We start from the raw sequence: 6,304 nt of genomic DNA, 5'->3' as shown, positions 1-6,304 counted from the left end.
GTTGTATGGCTGAACTCGCATTGGATTTGCACAAAAATGGGGCAGGGACTTTTTTTTAATACTCTTTATTTCATTTCAAAATGATATATGTTGAATATATATGAATTTCAAACAAACTTCTTTCACATTGTCTATATATATATAATATATCAGGGCTCAAAATTTCAAGTCCTGAGCTACTAGCCAGGCCTTAAGAGTTACTCGCCACCAGTTGCCCCACCCAACCCCTACAATGCCCCGCCCCTACACACGCCCTCATAAATTCTCATGAAATTACACTTAAATGTTTTATGCAGAATTAAGTTACACAAATAAATATTAACAACTTTATCACCCGTGCCCATCAGAGCAGCCTCACCCGTGCCCATCAACGTAGTGTGACCAGTGCCCACTAACGCAGCCTCACCTGTGTCCATCATTTCAGCCTCACCAGTGCAGCCTCACCTGTGTCCATCACTGCAGCCTCACCTGTGTCCATCATGCAGCCTCACTCATTAAGCCCCACCTGTGTCCATCATGCAGCCTCACCTGTGCAGCCTCAACTGTGTCCATCGTGCAGCCTAACCTGTGCAGAGTGGGCGGCCGGATCATTATAGCGGAAGACGTGTGGAGAAAGAGGAGATCCGGCTTGATCACAGAGTGGGGTTTGCCCACTGTAACAGCTTTACATTACAGTTGAAGTCCCCGCGCCGTCACACACAGCCCCACCCTCCTGACCCCGCACCTGTGACAGACAGAACACGCTCTGGCATTGGACCGGCGTTCTGTCTGTCACAGGTGCGGGGTCAGGAGGGTGGGGCTGTGTGTGACGGCGCGGGGACTTCAACTGTAATGTAAAGCTGTTACAGTGGGCAAACCCCGCTCTGTGATCAAGCCGGATCTCCTCTTCCCCCACACGTCTTCTGCTATAATGATCCGGCCGCCCCCTTCTGTTCCTCCATACTCTATCTGGGAGAATGGTTCCCATTCACCCCCCCCTGACAGCGGTGCTCGCCATCCCCCCCGCTCCCAGGCAGCCCAGGTCCTCGCCAGACCTCATTTTCCACTCAAAATGCGAGTAGAAAATTTGAGGGCTGTATATATATATATCTTACATTTCATACATACCTCTAACAACCTTCTATACACTCTCACTACTATCATATCCCAATCTTACTTATTCCTTTGGCTGCTGCCAGTCACCTATTTATCCACTAATCTTTCATTCCTCTCCACAGTTGCATGTGCAATATTCCATACGTCCCATATCTTATGATATTTTTGTATCCCTCCTCTATGCTCATACATTATTTTCTCGTAGGGAATCACTTGATTAACTGTTTTCATCCATTGGTTTACCCAAGGTGGTTCCACCTGCATCCACCTTACCACTATTTGCTTCCATGCTAAAAATAATGTTTCCTGCAGTAAGATTTTAATATATCTAGGCCATATCTCGTCTTCCAATAGCCCCAACAGGCATACTTCCACATTACATGGGATCAATTTGCCCACCACATTCAACAGCTTTCCCATTACCTGGTTCCAATATCCAATAAGTGCGGTCGCAATTCCATATTAAATGTAGGAAATCTGCTTCCTCTTGATGACATCGCAGGCAGTTCGATGTAGCCCTGCTCCCCATTCCAAATAGTCTACTTGGGCTAAGATATATCTGATGCGTCATATATAATTGAATTAATCAATTATTAGCCACTGGTGAGACTGTCAGATGTATAGAGCATATCTCCTCCCACTTCTCATCTGTCATATTCGGATTAATCATCTGCCATTGATCTCTTACTCTGCCTATTTTAGCCTGAATTAGATGTGCATATATAATAGATATTAGTCCCTTAGGGCCCTGTGATCCAAGTACTCCTATAAGGGGAAATCTAGATATCTTAGGGTTCTGGTTACCTAGTTGTGACTGTAGCACATGAGGAAGTTGTAAGTATTTATAAAAAAAATTATATGAGATATCATGCTGTTTACACAGATATTCAAATGAGTGTAATGTTCTATAGTTATATAACTGTGTCAATGTGACTATTCCCTTCCGTTTCCAGAACTCGCAGTCCATGAATATCTTTAAAGTGGTTGTAAACCCTTACAGACCACTTTTTGCTACTAGCTATCCTGGATATCTCCTAAACCTGCACGGTTTAGGAGATATCCCCCTGTATCTGCATGCGCCGAAGACATTGGCACATGCGCACTGAAGCAACGGCAGGACGTGCTGTTGCTTCAGATGGACTGTGCCGTTTCCGGTGGCTCCCACATGCGTGCGAGGGAGTGACGTCATGTGGCTCTGGCGAATCACAGAGCCAGAGTCCGCAGCCCCAGAAGGAAGAGGGCCGGGAATATGGACGCAGCCCGGGGACAGCGCTGGATTCGTTTGCAGGTAAGTGTCACATAATGGGCTAGTATGCGATGCATACTAGCCCATTATGCTTTTAATTGGCAGGCTTTGCAGGGAGCAAAAGAGGAAGTAAAACCCTTCAGGGTTTACTTCCTCTTTAACTGCTCCAGGTTTGGGTTATTCCAGATTTGAATCTCCAAAGGAGTATCAGTATATCCCACCACTTTTTCTGTTCCTCTCCATACTGATCGTGCCAGAGTTAATATGGGGACTTTTACCCCTGGTAATCTTGCTGCCTGTGCCTCTAGTCCCACTAACAGTTCATCTACCTCTAAGATCTTAAGCAAGTACCTCTCCACTCCCTCGACCTGCTCCTGAGCTATCCACTTCTGCAGGTGCTTCAATTGGGCCGCTAGATAATATAGATATATATCCGGGAGAGCCGCACCTGCCATGGTTTTAGGTTGTTGCAATGTTGTTAGTTTTGCTTTGCATCTTCCATTAGCCCATATGAATTTTATAAACTGGGAGTTCAATTTGTTAAATATTACTTTTGGTATTATTACTGGCAAATGTGAGAACACATATAAGCATTTAGGGACTATTATACTATTAATCAAATTTATTCTTTCTACTACTGATAACGGCATTTTAGACCATATCCCCAACTTTATTTAATGTGCTCTGTTCAGTGGCGTATCCAGGGTATGGCACATATGGCAAGTGCCATGGGCGCCATATGAAGGGGGCGCTCGTGAGCAGGGCCGCCAGCATTACAGTTCTTTACTGAATTTAAAAAGTAGAGCTTTCTAAACGTCTCCCTGTTCCTACTTGCTTATGGGGGATGCAATTACATTTTCCTGGGCCCCATCAGGTCAACATTGGGGCCCAGGAGGTGAGCGTACAGGAGGGAGTTTTTCTTAATTTTCAGGGTGCATGTACATCCCGCCGCCCCGCTACTCAATTAGTCCCGGCCGGTGGAGTGATTCGCTGCCCTGCTCCCGTACTCAGGTGCTGAGATGGCGGCATGCTTCTGACAAGGAACAGCCAGAGGAGAGCGTGGCGGCATGTGCCGAGCTCCATACAGATTAGCAGTGGAGACTGTCAGTCTGCAGTTGTGTCCTGGCTCAGGACTGCTGGCGCAAAGTTGTAGGAGCTGTGTGTGCAGGGAGGCTGGGATCGGAGGAATGAGGGGGGTAATAAAGCCGGGGTCTGACATCCCAGCACCCGGAGCAGCAGGACAGGACAAATCAGTGACAACACTGCCCAGTTTATATGGAGCTTGGCATCCCGGGATCCCTGTAGACGTGCCTGCTCATCACTCCCCCTCCACGGCTGAGGCTGCTCTGTGCATTAGGGGTGCGCATCTATACCTGCCTCATGATTCTATGCGATTACGATTATTCTGTCCACAATTCAATTTGATTCCGCGATGCATGACTATTACTGCGCACGGTTTTCCTCCAAAAAATTTAAGCAGTCAGAAGAATTCCATTTTGTTTTTATTTAATCTGTTCTTAAAAAAAAAAAAACAGACAACACTCCCTGCATGTAGCAAGAGAGGATCAGAGACTGCGGACATGATACAAGAGAGGATCAGAGACTGCGGACATGATACAAGAGATGATCAGAGACTGCAGATACAAGAGATGATCAGAGACTGCAGATATGATACAAGAGATGATTAGAGACTGCAGACATGATACAGGAGATGATCAGAGACTGCAGACATGATAAAAGAGATGATCAGAGACTGCAGACATGATACAAGAGATGATCAGAGACTGCAGACATGATACAAGAGATGATCAGAGACTGCAGACATGATACAGGAGATGGTTAGAGACTTCAGACATGATACAGGAGATGATCAGAGACTGCAGACATGATAAAAGAGATGATCAGAGACTGCAGACATGATACAAGAGATGATCAGAGACTGCAGACATGATACAGGAGATGGTTAGAGACTTCAGACATGATACAAGAGATGATCAGAGACTGCAGATATGATACAAGAGATGATCAAAGACTGCAGACATGATACAAGAGATGATCAGAGACTGCAGATATGATACAAGAGATGATCAGAGACTGCAGACATGATACAGGAGATGATCAGAGACTGCAGACATGATACAAGAGATGATCAGAGACTGCAGACATGAAACAGGAGATGGTTAGAGACTTCAGACATGATACAAGAGATGATCAGAGACTGCAGACTTGATACAGGAGATGGTTAGAGACTGCAGACATGATACAGGAGATGATCAGAGACTGCAGACATAATACAGGAGATGGTTAGAGACTGCAGACATGATACAGGAGATGATCAGAGACTGCAGACATAGTACAGGAGATGGTCAGAGATAGCAGACATGATACAGGAGATGATCAGAGACTGCAGACATGATACAGGAGATGGTCAGAGACAGCAGACATAGTACAGGAGATGATCAGAGACTGCGGACAGGAGATGATCAGAGACTGCAGACATGATACAGGAGATGATCAGAGACTGCGGACATGATACAGGAGATGATCAGAGACTGCAGACATATTAGACAAGACAGTCAGCAGGTAAACACGATATCTTTTTTTATTTTAAAGAAAAAATAATACCATTTAGTATCACTAACAAATCATTGAGTCTTTTGGCAGCAACTTGGATAGTAAACAGGTCAACATCAGTGCAAAAAAAAAGACATTCAATCAGCAAGAAATATACTGCTTGCAGATCAGTGGATGTTTCCAGAGGGGAGAGATGAAAGAAATTAGACAGAAAAAGAGTGTGCACTGTGCAGCCCCCAATGTGACTCAGTGCTCAATGAGTTAAGACCAGAATGAAGTCAATCCATGAAGGGACTGGACTAGATGACCAGTACATGTTCAGATGTAATAGGAATGATTAAAAAGATCCTATGGTATCACAGGAGGTTTTTTTGCATGTCACTTTTTCCAGTTGGCGTTCAGCTGCAATGGGCTCAGTTTACTTCAATTCAGTTGTCTATTCATCTCTCATCATTGCATGATCTGCAGTTTAGCACTGGTCAGAGCCGATCCGCCCTATACGCACACTACACAAGCTGCGTAGGGCCCCACCGCCGTGGGGGGGCCCCTAAGACCCAGCATCCCCCCCCCCCCCCCAGTGGCATACTAAGTGGGGGGCGGGCCGCCCCGGGTGCCGCACAATGGGGGTGTAAGGCCGGCACCCCCCCCCCAGACTAAAACAAGGACAGCGGGCGAGTTAAAGCAGTGGGAACGCGGTCACGGTGACACAGGCACACAGAGAGCAGTGGCGCTTTGCGTGGGAGGGGGGGTTTGCGAGCCGCAGCCGAGTGACATCCGTCCGCCGTCTGCAGACTCGGCACACCCGGGACCCGCAGCAACGATCCCCTTCTCTCGGACAGAGTGAAGCCGCCTCCCCCTCTATGTCTACACAGGGGGAGGGGACCCGACCTGTGCATGTCCCGCGCTGACGCTGTTAATCTGAGGTACATTATGGGTCTGGGGGGGTCTGTATTGTAGGGGGGTCTGCACAGTATGGGGGGGAGTCTGTATGGTGGGGGGGTCTGCACAGTGTAGGGGGGGTGTATGGTAGGGGGGTCTGCACAGTGTAGCGGGGTCTGTATTATTGGGGGGTCTGCATAGTGTAGGGAGTCTGTATTGTAGGGGGGGTCTGCACAGTAGGGTGGGGGTCTGCACTGTAGGGGGGTCTGAACTGTAGGGGGGTCTGTGTAGGGTTGCCACCCGTACGGGATTGACCCGGACAGTACGGGTTTGGCAACTTGTGCCCGGGTTTCTGTCCCCTGGAAACCCGGGCACAACTAATATCCAGTCCCTCTGTCTGTGTCCTGTCCTCCGCCTCATAGCTCTGTATTTATTATGTGGCCGGGGCAGCTGTGCGGCACTCCATATCACAGACCGCCGGTGTAGCCTGTCTGTGTAAGAAGCGAGCAG

Source organism: Aquarana catesbeiana, linkage group LG12, assembly GCF_042186555.1.
Source record: "Aquarana catesbeiana isolate 2022-GZ linkage group LG12, ASM4218655v1, whole genome shotgun sequence".
Lineage (NCBI taxonomy): Eukaryota > Metazoa > Chordata > Amphibia > Anura > Ranidae > Aquarana > Aquarana catesbeiana.
Note: the sequence above shows the minus strand (reverse complement) of the source record.